At 46.5% G+C, this 25808-nt stretch overlaps 2 long non-coding RNA genes across 2 annotated transcripts in view; one reads left to right on the top strand and one right to left on the bottom strand.

Annotated features, from left to right (window-relative positions):
- LOC117884140 overlaps positions 1–10676 on the bottom strand; it is a 57941-nt gene extending 47265 nt beyond the window's left edge. The window contains exon 1 of the long non-coding RNA XR_004647500.1: positions 10537–10676. This is a non-coding gene — a long non-coding RNA (uncharacterized LOC117884140). The remainder of the gene's footprint in view (positions 1–10536) is intronic.
- An 8574-nt stretch (positions 10677–19250) lies between these two features.
- On the top strand, positions 19251–25038 carry LOC117884551. Its single transcript, XR_004647584.1, has 2 exons — positions 19251–19366; positions 22816–25038. It is a non-coding gene; the product is annotated as an uncharacterized LOC117884551 (long non-coding RNA).
- The last annotated feature ends 770 nt before the right edge of the window (positions 25039–25808 follow it).

Raw genomic sequence — 25808 nt, forward strand, 5'->3', positions numbered from 1 at the left:
CAGTTCAACAACTGAGAACCGTGAGCCAGGCAGGTGTCTTCCTCATGCCAACACTGTCCACTGGGCTGGCGACACCACACTGAGCCCTCATTCCCATGCCCTGCTTATAAAACAATACCACAGCATCAGTGATACTGGGGGGTTGTTACTGCAGAACACAGCAGTGTTTGACGCAAGAGGGTTATACCCTCTCCCCTGCAGGCTGCAAGAAGCTCCTGGGTCTCAGATACCTTTGCTCCAGGGATAACTTCTCTCTGAAAGGCCCTCAAACAGTGTGATGCTTGGGGCCATATAAGCAGCTAGAAAACAGACACATAGGGGAACGAGCAAAAAGAGGAAACAAGCAGGTGCATTGGTGTCTCTGGAACCATCCAATCTAGACGTGCTCTGTTGACCAGAAATGAATGTTTGCTACACATTGATCATGGATAGGAGACTGTCTATGTCCTTATATGGTACCCATCACCATGGTATCTGATCTTGCTATAGTACCAATCCCACTTCCCCCAGCAGAGGGAGGTCACTTTTGCTGTGAGTGGCCTTATGAGACATAGGATCAGTACAGAAACCAGTGAGAGTGTGAGGATGGGGAGAAGAGAGAAGTGATACCTAAAGAACACTGTATGAACCCTATGGGAGGGGAGGAATGACTTGGGAAAAAAATGATGCCTTCACTTATTCACTAATGGATTAATCTGTGTGAAGAGAAATGTACTGAAAACAAAGGGATCTAAGCTTAGGGGAAAAGCTGGGTTGGAGATCTTGGTGCACATGTAGGTAAAAGTTGAAAAGGAAGCACTAATTAGCGCTGGGTCCATCACGTTCCATTAATAGCTTGTCACTGTTTCCTTGATGTTGCTGAAGGCAGGAAAGTTGGTATGTGTGATGCTTACCTGTCTCTATCTCATTAACAGAAGGCAGGGTGAGAACAGACGTTTTTTGCCTGCATCACAGATAGAGACAGGTTCCTTTTGCTCAGTCTAATTATCGGATTGACTTTTGTGGAGGTAGTTAGGGGGAGATATTTAAAACATGCACAACATGTATACACATACACAATGGACACACAAACATTCTGTACACACACATCATGAGACACTGATAATAGAGTTTAGAAATCCCTTGGGGGGAAATATGGTTTCAACAGACCACATATATTTTTACTAACACCAAATATACTGCAGGCCACAGAAAACTCTTTTTGATCAGAAAAGCACATGCAACAGGGGCCAGAACTGTTTTTTTTATTATTATTATTGTCCAATGAGTAACCGAAATATCAGCTACTTCCCTTCACATTAACAAAAACAAAAACTAACTACATAAAAAAAATCGCTCAACCAGAGTCCGGTTTGCTGCAAGGGGGGGGGGGGATAATCTGATTATCCGTTCACTGACATCAGAACCCAAATTATGGAATTTCCCCGTAAAGAAAGACAGAAAAAGGCCATTCCAAGCACAGATAAATCTGCATTGCGTCTAATCATTTCCAAAGTAAAATATGGGCCATTCTTCCAGCAGTTAAAAAAGATTAGATCTCCTATTTAATATACAAAGGCCTCCCTTCTCCTCTCAACACGTGGAACAGCCTCCATTAGCGACAGTGGAAAGAACAAGCATGCAAATCAAGGAAAGAATGCAAGGGCAGCAAATATTTGGGAGAGTGCAATGTGTATCTGTATGGCATGATTACAGGGGAGTGTGTGTGCATGCGCCTGTGTGCATGCACACAACACATACATCCCCATGGACATCTATTTCTTCTTGAGTGTGGACTTTCAATAAACAAGCTGAAGATTCCTCAAGATAAGGAGCTAAAATGTCCATCTGAAACAAGAACTGTGCAGAAGTGAAGGCCAAGAAAACAATAAGGTTGTTTCTCTGGGAACAAAGAAATGTCCCCTTCAGCATGCCTATGTCTTCTTGCTTTTTGGCTAAGATCAAGTGTAGCATCCGCTTAAATTCGGGATATTTACTGAGGGGCAACCTATCCTAAATCTCAATTACTGAGGGACAATCTATACTCATTGCTATATTTGCTTTCCACAACCTACTCTTAGTATAACCTTTTATGAGTGATGTACCCGAATATTTGGATGTTAATATTTTAACTGTATTGCGGAATTTACTAGCCTTAATTTGGGATATTGCAGATTATGTACTATATGCATTTTATGAATTTTTAACCAAACTTTGTACTTTTGGACAATGTAAGCATTATACCCAGATATATAAATAGTCTTTCCTTAACACATGTATGAAGTAATTTTAACATTAGCTTTAATAAAAAAATTTAAATCTGTTCTTATCAGTTTATTCTCCCCATCTGGACAATTGCTGGTTTGTATTTTTTTCTCTTCTTTTGTTATTCTTTTTTGACGTACATGAACCAACATGCCTCGGGTATTTGTAATATGTATTCAACAATTTATGTGTTTTATTATTTTAAATATTTTCTAATACAAGTTTTAATCAATGTACTCTTCCCATCTATCCAAAGAAACACATTAAATAATCTAGTAAATCTTTTTCCATCTCTAGCTTCTATGTTCCTATATTTGCTACTACCTGAAAATGTAGATTATATTCCATACAAAAATACTGCATTAAAAGAACATTTGTAGACTGAAAATCAAGCACTCGAAAGCTAGGAAATGCAAGATTTAAGGCGGCTCATGCAACCTTAATTCAGCTCCTTTGTACGTCCATCCTTGGCTCTGAACCAGCCTTAGAATATGTGATCATGTAATTAAAGACTGGATCATAATGCATATGCACGATGAGGCCGAATTAAGATTACACAGACAATCTTAGACCTGGCATTTCCTAACTTTGAATGCTTGATTTTGCAACCTAAATAATGTGTATTATATCTATCGATATCTATATATCATTTCCTAGATTTTTTAAAAGAAGGTTAAAACAAATTATATGATGTGCAATTGTAACAACCCTGCTCCTCCTTACCCCCCTCCCCCACATCCTACATTGCAAGCAGAATTTCAAACCTGAAACTTCAGCACAGACTTCCACCACTTGAACTATGGGATTAACATTAGCTGACAGCAGGAGAAGGGACAGCATGCACGTTCCTCTGATATCCCGGGGAAAGTGCATGCAGGGGGGGAGAGAAATTGGCTACAGGGTCCACGTGCTGAGGAGGGGGGAAGGGGAGGAAGTAGCCGGAATCTACCCTCACAGTTCCCTCACCTGCTACAACTCTTCCAGGAGTTCCCAGGCATTCCCAGCGCAGTGTCTGATAATGATATTGCATTGTTGGTGGTGTAAACCCCGGCTCTTTGGAATGTTTGTGGTTAGTTATTATTTTGGCAGGATGTCAGATTTTTCCTGAGGTATACAAGCAACAGAAGGGTGATTTGTAATGCTTTATAACTCAGCTAAACCTGAATGGAATTTCACAGGACAAAGGAAAGGCATTTTTCTAGCCCCGGAGCTTCCCTCTACTGACTTTCAAGGGCCTGCACAAACAATGGCAATGTCAGAGTATCTCCAAAAAAAAAAGAAAAAGAAAGGGTTACAAGACTCTTATTATAAAAAGGTGTTAGGCAACCCACATATAGTGGTCACTACCCGCTCTTGTACAATAAATGATAAGAATAAATCGCTCTATTAGGCATTTAATGCAGTATCTAGCCTCAGTGCTAACTATACTTCTCTCCCATATTCTCAACGTAAGAAAAAACCTGTAATCTGTTAATTATAACAGAGATGTGGAGTGTAAAGAGACCCTTGATAAGTAATTCCTTTATTTCTCATTTCCTACGGGCTGCATTCTGCATTTCTGTCAAGGTGTCCAAAAATGTGTCCTAAAGGGGATAGTATCAAGAAATTGTGCTCCCATAAGTTGTCCATGCTTCCAGGTCATGCTTTGCAGCTCCACAATGAAACAACTTTTACGGATAAAGGAGAGAAAAAGGTCACAGAGCTATTGGACACAATTCCACCAAAATTCAACATAGAAAAGCAAAGAAAAGAAAAGAATTCAGAATTATTGAGTCCAGTTCTGCTTTCACACCAGTTGTACAGCAGTGTAATTCTGGTCCCGCCTGATTTGCACTTATTGTATCTTCAAGATATCTTGTGTGGAAAAATAAATAAATGAATAAATAAACAAAGATACAGTTGTGCTAATCATGTAAGGTCTTTCCTCATAGCCGGTGGAGGCAGCACATCTGGGAGTTAAGCTTTTAAAGCCTGCGGTCAGACACTGACTCAGCCCAAAGCAGGTGGGCTTCTGTGTCATTACTTGGGTTCACCTCCTAAGCCATCTTGTTCCACTCTTCCCCACCCTGTACCCCCCACCATTCCCCTGAAGAGCCGGGATCTGGCGTGGGAAAGACATCTTTGGGCTTTTCACAAATCCAGTATCCCCTTGAACCAAAACCAATTAGCCCGGCCCAAGGTCCTGCCATTGAAGGACTGTCCCTGCTTTTCAAACCCCTGCAGTCTCAATTGCTCTAAGAAGCTGGGATGTGAATGAGCAGAGCCCACTTAAAGTGGTGCTTAAGCCAGGACCAGGGTGAAGGGAAAGAGAAAATCTCTATAGGAACAGCAATCTGGGTTTCTAAGAGACAACTGACCAAGATTGTGTTCAAATCTTTTTTTTTTTTTTCTCCCCCTTGAGTTTTGAGACAGACGCCCCTAACAAAACCTGAGCCAGTGAATAAACACAGCCAGCAACACCTGGAATTGTGATTCCCCTTAAAAAGACCTAGAGCCAGATCCTTGGTTGTTGTAAACTGCTCTAGCTTCACTGAAGTCAATGCAGATTTACTCCACCACAGGATCTGGTCCATAACATTCAAATGAGGGTCACAGGCCCAGCTACAGCTGACATTGTGCTAAACAGTTTGAATAAACCATTCTGCTGCCTAGATCCTTGGACAGCAAATACTCTCAAGGTAATTTGGCTCAGAAAAGCATATAAGAGAAGACAAGGACAAGGAATACCCAAAGCCACAAACAAGCCTGAAAACAGTGACTCCGTTAAGCCACATGGTGCAGAGAGAGCCAGGAAGGCAGCCATCTTACATACACTATACACAGCAACCACACACCTGCAGGGACCTCGTGGAGGTTCGGGGCAATAAAACTGACATTTTACAGGAATTTGCGAGGCCCCCAGAAGATGAAAATAGGGTATTGGGGCCCAATCTCTACTTATCTCCCACTTATGCATGTGCTGAGTTGTGCATACGTACCTGCACCATCACTTGGTGCAAACACGTGAGCTCACACTTAATCATTCTCACACCTGTATGTGTGCAAGGCTTACAACCTGCACCCACAGAGGCATTGTTCCCGGGGCGATCTAGAGAGGCAAATTCTAACATGTGCTGCCGACTTACCCCATTATGTCAAACAATGCCCCATCACTCAAGCATTTAAAACTAGATTGGACAAATTACTGGAAAATGCAAGATAGAGAACACTCCTGCACTGGCCACCATCAGGTGGGTGGGGGGACCCAATAGACCTTTTTCATCTCTACCATCTAGGATTTTATGGACAAAGCTAGACAAGAGAGGTAATAGTATGGAGGGCAAACTAGGTCACCTGGCATCATGACCCCAGGAAGGGGACAAATAAAAGTAAAACAAATCATGGGCACTGCTAACAATCTTGATTCCCAACAGATTTTGGACCAAAGCTTACAGCTTGTTTAAACAGCAGGAAGCAAACAGTTTCCTATCCACCCTGGGGGGCCTTTGCGTTTTGGCTAGTCCTACAGCCTGATGCCAGCCTTGATCTAGACTGAATGGAGGACTGAAAGGTTAGAACATCAGGAAGTAAGAAAAGAGATTGGGACCAGAGTGAGGCAGTGCAAGCACTCCTGGCAGGGGTGAAGGTGTGAGTGGTGGTTCGCTCTCCTTTCCCCCAATACACGTTTTTTCAGATCATCCTTTCCTCATGTTCTCAGCTAGTATATGCCTCCCCACCTTTACCTGCCCACTCCAAGCACTGCCTGAAGGACAAAGACATAGACGCCTTGGCTATAACTTTATGGAAAATCTCATATCCAAATTGCCTATGCTGAATATTGAAGAAGATCCACCAGGTGTGGAAAGAAACTAAAGAATCCCACAGAGGAGAGAAAACAAAGGGAAAATCTAGTAAATGCCCAGCCTATTATCTTGTTCGGATCTATTATTTCCAGCTTCCTATATCACTTCCATCACTGTGGAATCTGATCACTACGTCTGCATCTGACCCATATAGGATAAGGATAAGGAGAACTCACAAACTTTAAAAGACTAGGACATGCCTTTACTTGTAGGTTTTAGCCCAGATGTGCCACACAGGATCTCACTGAAGCCAACAAGAATTTGGGAAAAATAAGAGCTGAGGACTGGACCTTGAATGGACTTTTGTGGGCCTGGGGCTTCTCGCAATCATGTTGCACCTTGTCACACTCTGTCCTGCTCGAGGACAGTTCCTACGAGATGCTGATGCAGGCATCTCATTTTAGGAAAAGTTGCAAGAAGAGATGCAGTGAATATAACTGACCCTACAGCTTTTGGATACGTTGAATGGTAACCCTGTAATGGGGATGTCGCTTCTGTGAATTGTGCAAACAACCAACAATAGCTGCAGAGGGAGAGAAGAGTGAAGAGCTAGAGGATTTTGAGCATTGTTTCTCTCTCCTCCAGATGGACTATCATTTGATCTGTGGACAGATTTTGACACATAGCATTGCAGAGAAAAGCCTCTCCTTTTATTTTCTTTTGGGAAATGACAAATTAACAAAATGATTTGTAAAATCTGTCCCACCAGGCATGAAAATTGGAAGCTCAATGGTGAAGTGTTTAGCCCTTTTGTCCAGATTTGCATCTCCAATTTTCCATGTGAAACTGACCACATCTATCCACTTGGGCAGGCATCTGTTTTAGGTATGCAAACAAACACTTGCATGCAAAAAACAGGGATCTGAGCATCCACCCACTGATCAAAATGTGTACAGAATAATGCTAGCCTCAATTTTCCATGTGCATCTGCCAAGCTGCATGCACAAATGCAGAGTCTGATTGAAAATGGCTCCAAATATTAGATCTGGACAAAAGCCTTATGAATCTAGGAATTTTAAAAACTGGCCAGATATCAATATGAAAATACTTTATGTGCATTAGATTTTTTCTACGAGTTTGACATGTGGACACCAATTTCTGCACTCTATTTTTTATTTAGTAATGTTACAAATTTGATTGTGTGTGTGTGTTTGTCTACACACACATTTGTCTACAAACACACACACACACACACACACACACAGAGTTCACCTCTTTAAACTGCCACCTTCATCCAATTATAGAAGTTAGAGATGGAAGAGATCAGCTAGCTAATCTCCCTGGCAGTGCAGAATTGTTCCCAACAGAATACATATTCTCCAGCTCACCTGGTCGAATAATTCCTTGTGAATAATATTTGTTGTGAATTTTGGCATTTTCCATCAAATGAATAAAGTGTTTGTTAGCAGGGCAGTTCTGTTCTCCATTGCTTTGTTCAGTCCTGTTTTAAAGCACCTCATATTATGCAGTTTCCATAAGGATCGATTTTATTATTTAAAAAAGTGCCATTGCACATTAGCATGGACTCAGCACTGGAAAATTATTTCTTAATAATAAAATAAAGAAAGGAGGGGAAACTGCTAAATTCTATTCTCCCTACCTCCACTCTTTTCCAGATTTTCTGGGATTGCATCAAGAACACATATTGCAAATGGTTTGGAGAGAAGAAAGTTGGACTCTTAATGACACGTTTTTTTGCTGTGTTTGAAATGAATGATTCATCCTGATCTTGCCCAGACTTTGTGCCACAGTTGAGTTCCATTTCTAGAAAATCCGTTTCTTTAATTCTGGCACTGCGTGTGGGACCCAGCAAATCACGGAATTACTGCTGTAACTTCGGATTAGTAACGCTTTCTAAATGATAGTCTAATTCCAGGCCTTCATGCTTTTCAGCGTTCAAACTCACACAGCCTTTTCCCTGGGAGGCCTCCTGTGGAATTAGTGCAGGCGTCTTCTTCCTCTGCCCTTTTTAATTTCTCCAATGACTTCTCATTAGAATATAAAATAATGAGAACTCCTCAAAACTTTTTTCTTGCTGTATAGTCATAGATTTACTCTAGATCCTCCTCCCTTTATTATTATTATTATTACTACAGGTTTTTTCACCCTCAGTTGCTAGATTGGGGAGCACATTGCTATAGCTTGGGAAATATGTGGATTCTGCCACAAATGTAAGGTGGAATGGAAGTTCAAAAAGGCCACAACAAAAAATCTCCAGGATTTCCCAACTCTCCCAGTCCTTTTCAGCCTGTTGATGTAAACTAAAAGCTCACACCCAGCAAAGCCCTTCTCTCATGGGACTTTGGCATTGCATGTTTGCCCTCCCCCCCACACACACACACACACCAGCGCGCTATAAAGAAGATTTGGGTTGGAAGAACTTTCAGTGGTGAGGCGGGTGCTGTCTGAGAAATAAAGAAGAGTTCTTGCTCCCAGAGTGATCTACTTACTTAATATTCAGGAAAAGTGTTTTTAAACTCAATGGAGAGTTTCTAGTGTAGCCAGATGCAGCAAACAATGCCTTTCCTAGAGTTAAAGCCAACACTTCTCCACACTGAACTGCCCGCAGCAGAGTACAGAGCCCACGTTGCCCAGACCGGCCGAGCATTATATGATCAAGAAAGGAGCAAGAGATGGAGGCAGGGAGGGCAGGGAAAGGAAGTTTGAAGAGGAGGGAAGGCCCCACAAAGGCTAATAAACACACTGGGCCAAATTGCCACAGTCCTTACTCAAGCCAAACTGCTATTGAAATCAATGCGAGAGTTTGCATTGGACAAGGAACACATAAAGGCCACATGATGAGGCCCCAAACCAAACACCCCAGAGAAAGAGAAGACAAGAACAGCCCGTGGCATGCTGAGCCCTAATGCCCTCTAGGGACCTGGTAACATCCTATGCCTCCCCAAGAGCAAACACATCAAAAAAATAAACAAAATCGGGCTGCAAAATTGGGACAGGGAACAAAAAGACAAGGATTGCTCTTGTAAACCTTATTGCAGCTCTCAGTGTCGGGAACCTTCAGAGAATTCCCAGCAGCATGGGTAAAATCTCCATCGGCTCACAGGTAAGGATAGCACTAAGGAGATTCTGGGATGAGATACCGAGCTGTGGAGTGCCTGGATCTGTGCACAGTGGATTGCTAATTGTTCCTACCCACACACAGCTACATTCAAAATACACCAAGCTGGAACTGTCCGATGAAAAACTGTGTGTATCATAAGAGAAACAGCCCTGTCTGGGCGGCGGGGAGGGTGCCCATTTATAGCTACAACCGGCCCTCTCTTTCCAGCCCCCAGGCAAGCCCCAGAGACAGTAGGGCGCACTTGCTAGGTGGCTGGCCTTGATAGGAAGCAGCAAGAATGTTCCAAGTCCACCTGCTGCTCAGGAAAACGAATCCAACCGAAGCCTTCTCCCCTTTTAAGGAAACGCAACACTACCCTCGCCCCAAATGGAAGCCCTTCCACTCCCTGCCTGTCCGGGCTGAGCACCCAAAGGCACCCGGGGAAATGGGTTTAATGTTTCAGCCGGGAGCGGAGCCCCTCAGATTGGCATCCCCCCCCTTCACTCCCGCTCGCTGGCTGGGGTTCGCTTCAGCCAAGTAAGGCAAAGAAGCTGGTTTGCCTCAAACCGGCTGCCAAAATGTGCCAGAAGAGACTTAGCAGCGTGCATGGGGCTTTGTGTTACCATGGGAACGGAATGCAGATTTCCCAATTGCTTTTTTATTTGCTAGACAGTGTAATATATATTATGTTTCAACTTCTCGGGTTTGCGGCGGAGGTAAAGAATCCTTTCTGAATGTTAACCATTCAGGCGACGTGGAGAGAGAAAGTCCCAACAGTTAAAGCAGGTAGTTTGTATGCAGGCAGAGTCGCAATGTTAAGGCCTGCCCCTAGGATCCAGCCCCCTTCCTATTGAGAATACCCCCCCTTCATTTCTGCTCCAGTTCACTCTGCACAGAGACCCCCAACTACACACAAAAGCAGCTGCCAAGGCCCATGAAAAGTGATCAAATTATCAAGAACTTGACCTCTCGGAGGGGCAAAGCTTTGGGAGGCTTGAATCAAACCCAGACCAAAAAAATCCGAATGCTAATGCGCTTCGGGGTTTGACTCGCCGAATAAATTTGATCAAGGGCCATTGTTAGAAGGAGTTGAGTCTAAGGCACCCCATCCCCTCCTCCCCTTTAGGCTGTCTCACAGGAGAGCCGATTCACATCCCCTGATCCAGGAGCGAATTCCAAGGCACGTTTAACAGACTGGGGCGAAATGATGTATCGGGCAGTAAAAACATTGGCTTCGTAGCTCATCTTTCCTTACCGCTACCTGCCCCCTGGCTCCCCGCTCCCCTGGCTGGGGCAATACTCCTGCCATTCAGCTGCCCGGCAGGAAAAAGGCACAACATCCCCTAGGGCGTTTCTGAGAGCGCCACAACAGAGACTGCAGAAACGTACCTGGGTCTGGAAGGACTCCGGCGAATCCTTGGCAGAAGATCGGAGATGATCTGGGGTTAATCTTGCTCTGCTCCAAGGTCCATACTGCGTCTGGCGCCACGTCTCTCCTGGTCCATTGGCTTCCCAGCTCCAGGAAGGGTTGGAAGTCATTTCTACTTTCGGTTATCTAGCTTTATGATGGCTTAATAACACTCATACAGCTAGATAACCAAAGACAGAAACAGCCCTCCTTCTCAAGGGCCGCCAAAGGCTAGAGAGCTCTCGGGCTGGGTAAGGACCGGGGACCGGCTGGGGCGTTCTTCTGTCTGCCACCAGAGGAGAAGGGGAGAGAGAAAGAGAGAGAGAAACCTATGAACGCAATTCATTCAATGGAAAGACAAGGGCACGCTCTGCTTGCAGGCTCTCGCTGGGATGGAGCTGCTGCTGCAGGGGCCCTCAGCACCTCTGAAGCCCACCCATCGCTTCATGGAGGTGAGACACGCTAGGGGAAGTAGCTGGTTTGCATGGCAGTCATGCACTGAGGTACTGAGATGCCGGACAAGGAGAGAGCTTCTTTCTCACTCACTGCAGACCAACTTCTACTCTTTTCTAATGTTAATCACCCCTCTGGGAAGTGACATCACCACGGGCAGAGCCAATGAGAGGCCTTGCATTCAAATCAGGGCTCCTTCCCGCTCTTTTTTTTTTTCTCCCAACAATTAAATCCCAACAATTATTTCAACTAAACTTTTGTAAACTGCACGTTCTCAGCCACGTCAACAAATGTGTCCATCCTCCCCACCAAAGAGATTCTCAGCGTCTAGAGCAGTGCATCCGTTCCAGACTGGGAGATTAGGTCCCTCTAAAGGAAGTGGGGACAGTTGTAGGACAAACTACAAGTAATAACCCTGCACCAGTTTGGCACAGGGAATGGGGAAAGCACGGGCTATTCCCCACCTCCCTAGCGGGGGTCTGGATTTGGCCAACCTTGTCTATTAATGTATATCATTGTGATGGGGGTGGCGGGTGGGACTCGAAGGTAGCGGAAATGTAGTGCGAAGGTCTCAACGTTACCTGTCAATGTGTCTTTGCTGGAGCCCTGGAAAAGCCCAGAGTACAAGGGAAAAGCAGCGACTGGCTCATTCACTGGTTCAGATGGGATAGGATGGGTTGTAGCTACAGGGTGGTTGTTGTTGTTTTTTAATTTGGGATCTAATCAAGTCATTCTTTTTAAATCTTGCCATTTCACCCAGAGCACCGTTCTCGGTAGTGTGAGGGCGGGGATGATAGTGGACACGGGACATTTGGGGAAATAACACCACCCACGCGTACTGTGCACAGGCGCCCAAAACACTCAAACGTGCACGCGCGCCCCTCCCCCCAAAAAGAACTGGCGATCAGAGGGAGGAACTCAGCTTCACTTCGCTAAACACGAGCCCCACAGCCCAGTGTGAATCGCCTCCCAGGACTAACCGGGACTCTGCTACGCCACTTCTAATAGAAATACCATCCGACATGGAAAATGAATCTAAAGCGACGTCTTTACCAACATGCAATCCCCTTTCTTCTCTGCTACTTCACAGCATCATTTCTCTGTGTGCTGAATACAGGCTTTTAACGCGGTATATATGTAGCGGCATATAAGACACATGTGAGAAATACACGAGGTAAATGTGATTATCTTGGGCCATCTGACCTAAACCCAACAACAACAAATACGTAATCTCCCTCCATTTCTAGCTCCCTTACATCTGATGGGGAGGTAAAATGTGACCTTCTGAAAAACAGAGAATATGTAAAAAATGAGCAGATTACAGAGATAAAAACCACTGGCTAAGCACAACCATCCAGATTCCCAGCCATTCTAGGCTGATAGTTTCATTCCCTCCCCGCCCCTTCTCTTCAGAAATCAACTGGAAACTCAATCAGGTTAAAAGCTAAAAGATCAACTCTATCCGCTCATATTTAGAGACAACTGTATAAGACGCTGAAATGATGAGAGAGCTCCGCGCTGGGTTTTGGCACTTCCCAATGAAATGATCCGGTGTCTTTAAGCACACGTTTTGCAATACGCCAGTTATTTCTCTCTTTCTTGTGCAGTAGTCAATCAGATTTTCCCTCGTTCAAATTTCTAAAGGGAGCACATTTCTATTACCTGTTAATTCAGTCCGTATATAGCTATATGTTTTAAAGCCGTCTTTGTTTATTCTCCCGTCTCTGGGCTCCTTCGCACAGCCCCGGAGAGACCAAACGTTTTTAATCTTCCCGAGCAATGAAATCAGCATCAACCCAAACCCCTCACATGATTTCTTTTTATATTTCTAGCCCGAGATTTTTAGCCGTAAGCCTGAGAGGTATTTGGTGACAGACAGCTTGGAAGAGTCTCTTCACCTGGACGCATATGGCAAAAGCCGGGACTAAAGAATATAGATTTAGGGCTAGCACCTCCCTCACTTTCTTTATATGTTCTGTGCAATCCAGCCACTCACTGATATAGCCACGTCAGAGAAAAATTCCCCCAGTATCTGCATTTGTGTACCCGGACATTCTGTGTGTCATTGTGTGCATTTAGTAGCACGCAAGCAGCAGTTGTCTAGTCCACTACACACAGGACTAGAAACCACCTTAGAGCTAATTCCACCCTGCCACCGACTCGTTGTGTAGCCTGGGGCAAATCCCTTAACTCCCTTGCCTCGGTTTCCCTACCTGGAATTTTGAGGTTACACTATTTGCTTACCGTAATGGTCATTCAGTACTCAAAATATCAGGTGCTATCGAAGGGCTATTAGCTAATAGCACCTGAACGAAATATACCATCATTTTTTTAAATACGTTTTCTTGGTCTCATTGCACCGAGGGAGAAAATTTGGATTCTAGCACACTGTAAAATACTAAAAGCCAAAACCCCCAAAACAGGCAGGACTAGACAATGAGAGGGCGCTTGATCACACTCTGACCAGGTAACGAATAAAGCCCTCGGTTGCTCTCTCTAATGTAGACATCACATAGAGCAATGAGGAGAGCGGGGCCCTTTCTAAATCTCCCACCCGGGGTGTCTATTCTGCATGGAGGGTAGGAATTGTAGTGGGGATGACCAGATAAATTGAGGGGGGATCCTCACGGCCTCTGTTATTTCACCTCGAGCAAGAAAATTAGAGTATACAGCATTTCCAAGTAATTTTTACTGTATTGTATTGGATTTTGTTAGTAAAATACCTGGCTCTTCTGTAGAGTGGCAGGATGTGTATTACCAGGACACCCCTCCATCCTACTGCTATGGAGGGGGGAGGCATCATACCTGAGAGAAAGTGTCTCTTTTGGTGCAATTTAAGCAAGATGCTCACAAAATGGCTTCTTGGTATACTGCAAATAACTAACAAGCAGACTGGGGGGCGCAGCCAGGCCAATGGCTCTATTTGCCAAGGATTTCACTGGGGCAAAGGAGGGGAAAAAACCCACCCCCCCAATATGAGTGTAACTCTCTGGAACTCGCCTCCCACAGGCCGGTATTCCTGGGTGGAAGGCAAGTCAAAGCCTTCGTAGACCCGGTCCCCTGGGCAGCTAAAAGGGGCACCTGAAGAAATCAGATCAAGTTGGAACACTGGACTCAAACTCATTCCTTGATAGCTGACATTCGAAAACCAGTCCAGCCGTCGGCTCCCTCTGCCTCTGCTCATTCCAGCGCCGGGGAACCCAGGTACCAGATTCGTCCCCACATCACGGCGCAGGCCTTTCCCGAGACAGATGGAAATGTTGGGAAACGGGATTTAGGAGGTTAATCCATGTTTGCGGCTTTCTTCTCTATATTTAAATGCTCATTAAATTAATCCGGCGCGGGTGTCCCAGACTTGGAATGACACCGAGATACATTTTTACTTATCGGCGCCTTTGTTTCTCTTTCCCTCTTCTCTCTGAGAGATGTCAGAGCCTCAGAGGGGCTATTTTAATCGCCCCACACAATATGTTATTTATATATAAATACAGAGAGATAGCCATAGATTTTAAACATATATATATACACCGAGAGAGAGAGACATACCCATAACGATGATAGATAGATAGGTAGATAGGTAGATAGATAGATAGATAGTGCAGAGGGAGAATTTACTTTTAAAATCCGAATAACTAGAACATCTACTATTAAAACAACCCTCCCACAGCTCTCCCAGCACTTCCTGCAGAGCCACCGTTAGTCATCAGTCACGTACAAATAAAATGGACCCATACAAACACCACCTTTGCCTGCTTTTAAAAGAAATGACCCCGATTTTAAAACGAGCCGTATCCATCTCAGCTGCCCCCTGAGTTCCCAAACTTGGCAGCTGGCAGTTTCTAAATCGGTAGCAATGCCTCTGCCCACAGAAGAGGGCATCTCACTCCGAGACCGGGTTACACGGCTGCCGTTGGTTTAATCCAGTCCATCGTGGAATGACTCCACGGACAGAACGTGGAAGCGGGGACATTCTAGAATTAGCCCTGGCGCAGAAAAAGGAGCGAAGGCGCCTGTGAATGAAGCGACCCGGGTCCCTTTTCATTTGTGTGCCATCAGCCAAGCCGGGCCGGGCCAGCCGCCTCGCCCCAGCCCTCCATTCCGAGAGGATGCGGAGCGAGCCGCCCCGGCGCTGACATACATCGGGTGGCTCCATTCAGTCAGGTTTCCTTGGAGCCAGGAAACAAGCCCAGACTCCTTCCGCCCGCGCTGGGCACAGCGCTACCGCCGCCGGGCAGTGGCACTGACCATGGTGCTGCAAACCTGCTGCCATCCCCCCGGCGCTGCTGTTCCCCTAGCGGGGCTTCGAGCAGCCCCTCCAGCACCAGCTCCATCCCGAGACTGCAACAAAACCCGCCGAGGACTGTCCCCTGATCCAGATATTCCCCAGAGATCCCAGCCCAAGCCAGGCCCTCTCCGGCGCACCGGAGGGTTCTCTCCTGGGGGTGGGCGGGGGAGACACTCCAACCCGGCAAGCCTTAGGCAATGGGGGTTGAACCCACCTGATCTGGGGGCTCCTGCTACCTAACTAATCCACCAGGCCTGAATGAAATTCAATCCCGCGAAGCAGAGGCCAGATAGACTGCGCGGCTCGGCCACACGCTCCCCATTCGTGTGTGTGTGTGTGACACGCTCCCCATTCGTGTGTGTTGGATGGGGGAGAGGCCCTGCTACAAGGACACGCGTCTGTGCTTCCTCCAGGTTCCAATCAAGCAGGCTCTCTGCTCTGGATAATGCGCTTCACAGCCCCATCTCCCTGTCGGCTCGGTCCGATCCAGAAAAATATCGGTATTCGGTGTCTGTGTGTGCAGAGACGTAACTGGAAATGAACGAGGAGCTTTCACTGGCAAAACACATAGTCATCTACATGGCGCTGTGCGTGTCTGTCTCTGGGTATCTATATTTAGATATGTAGAGGGAGATATGGATATAGGGGATGTGTGTGTGTGTGTGTGTGTGTGTGTGTGTGTGTGTGTGTGTGTGTGCAGAAATATGTNTGTGTGTGTGTGTGTGTGTGTGTGTGTGTGTGTGTGTGTGTGTGTGTGCAGAAATATGTTCCTGCCTGCATAATAACAGCGCCCGGTCTCCGTGTGCTCGGGAGCATGTATACATGCCCGTGGGCGGCACATATACGCTGCCCTGTGAAATTAACAAATCTGTATATGTTGCGCCTCTGTGGGTGCAGTGCCTAGCGAAAGATACATATGCTCCGCGTGTCCTAGTGTGTATTTAGCACCCAGGAATCAATGGAGCATCACATTCCCACGAACCCGAGCCTCTGAAATGTCCCCGGGCCAGCCTAGTTGTGAAGCAGCCGGCGTAAAGAAACGCTGCTTCTCCACTCCTCGAAATCCTCGTGTAATAATCAGGCCGCTCCTGAATTATTTAATTTGATCATCCTGTAAAGAGCCCCCTGCCTTTCCCCCTTTCTACGTCCTGCACGTCTGACGTCACTTTTCTTTAATTAGGAGAAGTTATTTTTAGCCAACCTAGAGTAACCCCAGTTCCTTGCAGTCTCAAGTGCATCTCGTCTTAATTGTTTTTCTTTGCCTCTCTCAATCGGGGCTTTGCCAACTTTATACTGACGCTGCAGCTCCCGATGGGCGTTTAGGAAACGTGTTGCTTTATTTAGTAATTAAGAGCCATATCAATGCAAGCCACGCACTTGAGAAACAGAGCAACAATAGCACCAGCGCTGTATCGCTCTCTTTATATCGTCAGGGATTTGAAATTGATACATAAACTATGAAATTTTCTCTGGGACGACCTGCTCTTTTGCGGGCTGTCTGATTATACAAAATCCATACAGTTGTGAGTGTGTGTGATTTTAGGCCGCAGCCTTAAGGAAAAATAATGCCTATAGTGTGTATACCCATACATACATTCCGCTATATACAATTGTATGCATGTGTGCACACACACAATTTTTTTCTTGAGACTGCGGCCTAAAATGATTCTATTTGTTCCATTCATTTGAAAACCGAACTTAAGAATTTAAAACAAAAAAAATGGAGAATGAGGTAATATTAACCGTCCCGAAAAACTGTAGGGGAAAAAAGAAGGAAAAGGAAAAAGAGGGAGAAAAGAGAGAAGGGGGGATTTCTAGCAAAAGAAGTGCATTCAATGGTCTCTTTGATTTCCAATATAACCATTCATTGGGATTCAGCACTAAATGGAACAACTCCAAGGGCAGTATATATGTGACAGTGAATAACTGGGGAATTAACAAACACTGTCCTCGACATTTTTTTCTAATGCAAAATTCCAGGGATTCACTTTAACCGTTTCTGAAATTCAGCGAATTTAATCATTCAAGCAAAGTGCATATCACCGCAAACCTCTCTTCTGTCTGACACCCAGTTCGCAAGACCGGCCACTTCCCAAAAGGTAAAACTTCCCTTTTTGTTATTTTATTTAACTCTAGGCCCAGACGATGGAATCACGGGCTCTCAGTACTACAACGTTTTCCCCTTTCGGTTTATTTGAAAGGGTCCGTAAAATTTTAATTCACCTTCATATTAACCCCTGTCTCTAAAAATATCTATTGAGATCTACTGATATTTCAGAGTAACAGCCAATCCTTTTCTATTCTGATGAAGTGGGTTCTAGCCCATGAAGGCTTATGCCCAAATAAATTTGTTAGTCTCTAAGGTGCCACAAGGACTCCTCATTGTTTTTGCTGATACAGACTAACACGGCTACCCCTCTGAAACCTTTTCTATTCTGCATTACACACACACACAGAGAGAGAGAAACACACACATACACACTTAGAGATGGGTCAGCATAAGCGTTAGAACCCGCTTTGTTTGTTCTGAACACTAATAAAATGTACACGACATTACAGACAGACACACATTTGCACCACGCCTTTTAAGACTGTTTAAATCACAGCTGGATTCGGCTAGAGTTCAATGGAGACACCTTACAAAAGCCTGTGACAAAAGCTCTGATTATAAATTACCAACTTCTTGGGCATCCGATCATCTGAAATCCTTGGAAGCAGACGATGACCCCAGCTCACCCAATCGGTCTCAGAGAAACAAAAATTCCAAGGGGAATAGGAGTTGATCTATTTCCCGAAATACATATTCTAAGGCCTCCCTAAAAATTATCCCTTTTACAACAAAGGTCCCTGTTCTCGCCCTGGGTTGTTTCCTATGACCCTTCCCTGGGGGAAGAGAGAGCGAGAGATGCTACCCTAATGGATACACATTCGCCTACTGGAATTATATTTTTGCCCTCAATTTCTGCTTAGTATCCTTCTCTAAAGCATCCATAATCGTGCATTGGACCCAAAGCCGCCCGATTCCGGTTTGGCCCCGGATCACGCCTCTTCTCTCCCCCCCCCCCCCCACCCATGGACTTGGCTGTGGGATTGAAAAAGGAAGAAGAAAGAGTTTCCATTGACCATGGCCTTGTCACGCTCCACGGTGCCAACCGGTCAAGGCTCTGTCTGGCGGAGGGAGGATCCCTACAGCCCCTCACACACCTCGCCTGGCACACAGAGCGACAGCTCCATCCCTCTGCCCGTTGCTTGTTTAAACGGCACGTCCAAGAGCAGGGCGGAATCGCCCCTTCCCAAGTGAGTCCCCCCAGAGCCGAGCTCCCCGGCCTAGGGCCAGCCCCACTGGAAGCCGGGGGGGGTCACTGTACCAAGTCCCCTCGCGCTGCACCCAAAGCAAGTCCCCCTTCCTCCTCCGAGGGGCGACCCCACGCCAGCCGCGCCGGGGAGGCGGAGAGGCAGCGGCCAGGGGCGAGCGCGCACTTACACTCCGCGGCCAGGCGTGGACGAAGGGAAGGGGAGGGAAGGAAGGAAGCAGGCGGCGGCGATCTCTGGGAAGGCGAGCGAGGCGGTGGCGGTGGCAATCCCCAGCCAGGCAGGCGACGATCCCCTCTAGCGGCTCCTCCTGCCGGGGCTCGGCCCTCTACCCCGGACCTCTCCGGCGGCGATGCGCGGGCCAGGAGCCTGGCTGGGCTCCTTGTGTCTTCCCCGCTTCTCTTAGCTCCAGGCTCTGGTTCCTCTCCAGGAGCCTCCTCTGCTGGCAGGCTGAGCCCGCAGTGACGTCAGCCCAGCAGCATTTTACTCACTCCAACCATGGCAGAGGGGAGGAGGGGAGCGGGAGGGGGGAGACAGGCGGTGTGTGTGTGGGGGCGCCTGCAGTCTCCACCAAACGGGAAGCGCAGCCCCCTGATCTTACCCTTTAATTAAGACTCCGAAGGCGTCCCAATTAAACCCTGGCAATTCTTAATCTGATAGGCTGCTCGGGAAGCCTTTTAACAGTCCAGCTCTCCAGCGAACCCCTCAAACCTCCCTGGTTAGCCGCTAAACTGAAAGGCAGAGATTTGATTTCTGGGAAGGTAAATGCTTCGCTCTCGTTTTCTCGGGATGGGGAGTGGGAGGCGTGGGGTTGGGGGAGTGCATGCCAGCCCCAAACCCACCCGAGCTAACTGGGATGTTGGATCCCGATGGCATTTCTCCTGGATTTCAGCCTATCTCATGGCCAAGCTGGGGTCCTAAATGCCTCTCTGAATAGCTTATTGTCTAGGGTTTGCATTTCTGGAGGGTATTTACATCCCATTGTACATGTGCATCTCGGCATGTTCACAGTGATATCCTCAGCCACATCACACCGAAAATACCGAGAGGGAGATGGGAGAGACAGCAAGACACCCGCCTCCCTCTCTACTTCACACCCCTGCCATAGGCAGTGAGAAAACAATGCTCCTCTCTCGGCGTTTGGGAGCAAGACATTCTAATCACCCCAACTGCAACATCGCCTTTCCCAGTCAACCAGATCGCCGCTTCGCCCCGGCCCCCTCCAGCAGATGGGGGTGTTTTGTTATTTCCCCTCTTCAGAATATTGCTACTAATTCCACTCCATTGTGACAACACAAGATCATTTCCCTGGGTCAATGTCATTTCTTCTCTGGAAATGTTGCGGCTCCCCTGGTTCGTTTTCCTAGCCGCTGTCCAAATGCTGAAAATTAACTCAGATTAACAAAGTACAAAGCTTTCCGGCTAGGATGGAAACTCAACAACGGCCCTACGCACAGTACTCTTGGCACGAGGCTCTTCTACTCCCAACCTTCCCCAACAGCAGGCGGATCGGCGGGACTTTCAGGGTTGCTTAAAGCGCAGGAGTGGGGAACTTTTTGGGGGGTGGGGGCAGGGGGCGCCGCTTTCCCATTCTGCAGCATGCAGAGAGCAAGAGCGGATGCTGGGTGTCAGGGCGCGGGGCTGCGGCTCTGAGACGCTGTCCTGGCTTTCCAGTCCGCTGGAGCAGCAGGGGAGGTCCCGCCGGCTGAACTTGTCAGCGGGGTCTACCCATCCATCAAAATCCAGACGGACAGACAGGCCAAGTTCATGAGCAATCGAGTTAACCCATTGCAGTCCGCTTCCCTGCCATCCAATGGCAGACACGTATAATTCGAAGTGTCCAGGCTTCCACTGGCTTTTTATTCTTGGGTGATATAAAAAGGCGCTTTAATTTCTCCTTCGCTGTTTCCCTCTTCATTTCCATTTCTCCTTTCCTCTTTTCCTTTCCTTCTCTTCCTTCTCTCCTATTTCTCTTTCTGTCATTCTCTTCCTCCTTTCATTTTGTCATGCAACCTTCTTTTAAAAAACCCACTATCCTTAAACAACCTTTCCCTCTGCATTATCTTGCTCCCTTTCCCTAGATTTCCTGCATTACAGCTTGCTTTGATTTGTATTTAAAAATCTTTCCAGCCAGTTGCCCATTCCCTATTTGTGTTGCCTCCTGTCTCTTTCCTAGCCTTGAAACAATTATTTTAAACCCAGTGGATATACCATACCCTGTATTATTTTGTTTGATATCATATTAAATAAACAGGCAATCTACAACAAAACAACTCCTCACCCGGAATGCCTTTAGATTTTTGCAGCTGAAAGTTGCCATAAGAAATCAGGCAGATGACATGGCGAACAGAAATCAAAGCTCTCTGGATTTTACAGTATTTGATTCTAAATCAGTTATTAGATTATTTATCCATCCATCTTCCCTGGAATTGCCAGAAATCCCTTTGCTCAGTCTAGGTCGAAATCGCATTGCATTGTCATTAAACATTAAAATAACAATAAGTCGCACCCTTTCACGCTAAAGCCCCCCCCCTTCAAAGTTTATTTGCCCTAATAATTAATTCACAAGAGCTTAACTTTGTTGTAACCCTGGCGGTCTTTTCATTAAAAAATCCCCCCGTTTCCTATTGAATTAGCTCTGCTCCATTGCCGCTGAAATGAAGACGCCAAACCAACTTTTACCCTGAGCATTTTCTCACCAGCCCAAAGAAAAGTCTCTCTCCTTTCCTTTTCTCCTTTTAAAAAAAAAAATTTAAGCACCCAGGCAGCGGACGTGTCCTGCAATTTAACTACTTTCAAATTCTTTGTTCAGGTCACACTGGGACTCTATTGAGAGAGCCGATTGCCAAGCCGAGCTTGAATGCATTTAGGCAGGCACACACCGAAATTAGTGCGAGGCTGGGGAGCAGGGCTTATTTGCTGCGTATCCCAGTCCTTTCTGGAGGGAATGAACAGTTACTACCCAGGGCATATGTAACATAGATTATATATGCACGCGCCTGCAGAGCATCGGTTTACAGTGAGCCAAGAGAAACAGATCCCGGACCAAAACAAACATGGACAAGGGTGTCTCCAGAGTGTGAACGCCTTTTGTAAAGGGAGATCGGGGATAACCCGAACTCCATCACCAGGGGAAAGACAATCAGCAGCCTTAAAAGACTTTAAACACACGCACGCGCTTCTGGGTGGTTTTTTTTTTAAGCTGGCAAACAAACCCACCCAAAACCCGGGACCTGCAGCCGAAGGAGGCGTTCAAGGGGGCTGCGGTATTTAATTTCAGGACGCGGAGGACCCAGTTGGGCTGTTGGGCATTTTCCCTCCCTCTTTCCCCTTTAATCAAACCCAATTAAAGAGCCTTTCAACCGGGGCCACAGAAGGCACCGAGTTTGCAGGGCATTAGCCGAGGACATTAATAGCTGCCGCCTACGCTTTAAGAAACGCATCCAAATGTGAGAGGTGTCTTACCTTGGGGGGGTCCACCTGATGCCCAGCCTCTCGCCTCGCCGCCTGGCTTCCTCGGCTAGCCCTGAGCCCCAAAAGGGAGGGTCTCCCCCCCACACACACACATCTAGTCTGAGCTTCCTCCCCTCGCTCTCTCTCTGCACTTCTGGAGCTCTGGGGCTTATCTCCTGAGCAGAAAAAGGGGGCTGCTTTTTCAGACGGAAAGGGGGGGTGAGAACTGCAGGGAGATGTCATTTCAGGAGAAAAAGCCTATAAGATGTGGCACTTGGGCACAGGCTCCCCACGTAGGCCCATACGTCACCTATAAAACGCGTTGGCAGTTCCAGCTCTCCTATGCCTCTGCCCCTGGAAAAAAAAAGAGAGAGAGAGAAAGAAAAGAAATTCTGTAAACTCTTCCCCTTGGCTTCTCGTGTGATGGGGAGAGAGACAGGCGGGGGGGGGCGCGTGTGAAATTATTTTTAAAAGGGTGGAGAAGCGAATGGCTGCGATGCCCACCTGGGTTAAAGTTTGCTCTTGGAAAGAGAGGAAGATGGGGACGAACCGCACGCCGAGCTGCACACAGGAGAGAGACACTGGCAGCCGGGGGCCTGGCGTGCGGGCTCTCTCTCGCCTAGGAAACTTTCCCCGAGCCTAGTGGTTGGAAAGGCAGGGCAGGGGGGAAAGGGCGAAAACTTGTATCCGAGCTGAATTCTATGGGCGCTCTATGGTGAGATCCAGGGGACTACCTGTAAATCCCACTCTGTTACAGGCAGGCCGGCCTGTGGCTCTGGAGTCGGCTGGGAACCGGTGCCGGTTCGCGGGAGATGGAAAGGGAAAGGGGACGCGGACGTACCCGGACAAGCAGCATTTGCAGAACCTAGAAAGACCGATCGCCAGGCGGAATTGACTCCTCCAGGGTTTGTTTCCAAACAACCTGGCGTCCCTTCAGCCAGGGCGTGGGGGGGAGCCTGCCCGGCCATCAGCCCTGCTAAGCGATGGACCAGTCCGGGCTGAGGACTCTGCCCAGCGCTGCGACGGGAGCTCGGCGGATTGCGGGGGCTAAGGGATCCACACTCTCTCTGCTAGTAGCGGAGCCACAAATGCCCGGGCAGCTGGGGGACAAACGGGGAGTCCCTCGGGTCCCATCCCCGGTTGTCCGATGCTGCATTTTTCGGTTTCTCGGCCCCCCGGTAAGAGGCACCGCCCAGGACACTGCTCGGCCCCGCATCCCCTGGAGCTGGCCGGGAGCTCCAGGCCGGGCACTCGGACACCTGCTCGCTACGTTCTGACTTTCCTGGGCGCAGCAGCGTTCCCTCCCTGAGCTCCGATTCCCTGGGCACTTTCCCCTGCAGAAAGTGGAAAGCCTGCCCTGGCAAGCCTCTCTTTGCCTGGCGTTTATTTCCTTTTGCGAAGCAGCAGCCGGCACTGGGCGCGCAGCCTTTCCCCCGATGCGCTCGCTGCAGTAGCATTTCCTAACCCTGGCGAGCAGAGGATAGTTGGGGAGGATACCGACATTTCTAGCGCCCGGTCCGAGTTTAGGCTGTGCCGAGAATCTTTCTCCAACACGTCTCTCTTTCCCGCGTGTGTGACACACACATTATAGTGCCAGATTCTCTCCCTACATCTATCTAGTTACACACACGTGAATCTGCATGCCCGCGGTTCATATATTTAGCCTTGCAGCGTGTAACTATATTACCCACCAGTCCATCCATTTTGCACATGCCCATCTTGAGCTTATTTAATAAAGGATTTGCTCGGTGTGTTCATATCTTACAGTCGAAATTTAAGGGATCCGTACAATATTCCAAAAATGGTATTTTGGATACTACCTGGCCGCCTGCGGAATAGATAAAATAACCGAATAAACCACCAAAAAGATTCACATTAGGCGGTGCCATCAGCCCCAGAAAAAGTACATTTTAAAATGTCTCTTCCCCCTACTATTTTACAGGCAATTCTCTTCTAGACAGATTCGTTTTTCTATCGATAACCCATTAAATACACCTGGATATTTTTGCTTAATCTTACTAGTCTATTAGAAGGAGGCAAGTTGAAATTCAAACCTGGCCCACCATTTATAATAGTGCCGGGGCCTTATTCAGTCTTCTCCCTTTGTTTTGAAATAAAAAGGCTCCATGGCATGATAAGTTGCCCTTTGACGTGCAGTAGGCAGGATGATATTGGAGCACATGTATACACAGAGAAAATGCATAATGTTAATATGCTATTATATAGAGAAAGGTGCAAGCTGTGTGTGGCTCTATCGATCTCTGGGTCTCTAGCTTCGGATCCAGCTAGAGATCGGATGTATTTGCTCACAGACACCCTCATTTCAAGTAAAGGAATCCACGGGAGCCCTTCTGTGCCACCAGGCGACCTCTTTATGATCCCCTGAGTGAAAAGGGCAGAGAAATAAACGAGAGAAGAATGGGAAAGTCCTTGACCCCTGACCTTTAGATTTTGTTCTTTTCCCTCTGAAGCAGGATGCTAACAATGCGGGTCCGGTCTATCTCAATGAAGAAGGACATGCGAGGTTAAGCAAAGTCCCCGTGTCCCCATTGTCTGGCCTGTTTATTGCGATCATGTTAAGGTAACATGCTTGTTTACTTCTTCCAAAAAGAGGGGGGGAATGGAAGAGCTTGGACGGTTGTTGATAGCACTGGGGGGTTCTGGCTTCAATCGGCAGCTGTTGTGGAGAGGCACAGACCCGATGAATCCCCCCTTCCTTAAAAAATATATTTAGATTTCAAAGGGGCATTTCAGTTGGGGAATAAACCGTTGTGGGTGGGTTTTTTTTCCGTTCCCGGTGTAACACTGAGTGTGATGTTCTGGAAGGGTTGGCATTAGAATGGCTTTAATTTTTACACTACAAAAAAGCCCTGTTTTGATTTTCGAACTGAGTTGTGCTCGAGACAGTTTATTTAAAAAAACATTCAATGATACTGTTATGTGCTCGGATGTAAAATAAAGACAATATTTTAATCCAAAATCGTGAGCGTTGGTATTGTATAAGGAATGCGTTATTTTTAAAGGACAAACTCCGCCATAAAGAATGGCTCACGTTTTGCAATGTTCAGAGGGATTTTGCAATGAACAAATAAATCTGTCTCCCTTTCTTTCAACACACGATAGTTTCCATTAACGAACAAAATTGGGGGGGGGGAGAATAATACATCGATCCCCCCATGTAAAAATATCAGAAAAAAATATGTAAATTTCAATTTCCCGGAATATCAAAACAAAGACCACACTATTAAAAAGAAAATAAAAGAAACCAGCCAACGATAAAAAGTTGTTTTCTTTAACTGTAGGGCTGAAAATTTGACACACTTTGGGATTGTGCTAAAGGTGCTGAAGAAGAAAAACGTCTTTTTTATTTAATCTATCAAGTTAACGCTGCACTTCTTGTATAAAATTATTACATCAGTCTATAGCTATAGAACTAAACGTGACAAACATTACACACGGCATCTTTGTGTTTGAATCCTACACAACGTCCACTAGAGATGTATATATACAGGGTCTGAGACATTATGGACAATATTTATATCTATATTACCTACACAAACACGTGTCAAATATAGGAGACGTTATCACTGCTAGAATTTTTATGACACAAAATTCATTGGTTTCCCTTTTATACTTTAAATCGGTCTCCTATGAGAGTCCGACGCTATTGCAAAATTAAAACATCAAGCCCTCATCAAAAATAAAACGTGAAGAAATATTACAGAGTTTGTTAAATGCGTGTATTGCAAA

The sequence above is a fragment of the Trachemys scripta genome, chromosome 10 (genome assembly GCF_013100865.1).
Source record: "Trachemys scripta elegans isolate TJP31775 chromosome 10, CAS_Tse_1.0, whole genome shotgun sequence".
Taxonomy (NCBI): Eukaryota; Metazoa; Chordata; order Testudines; family Emydidae; genus Trachemys; species Trachemys scripta.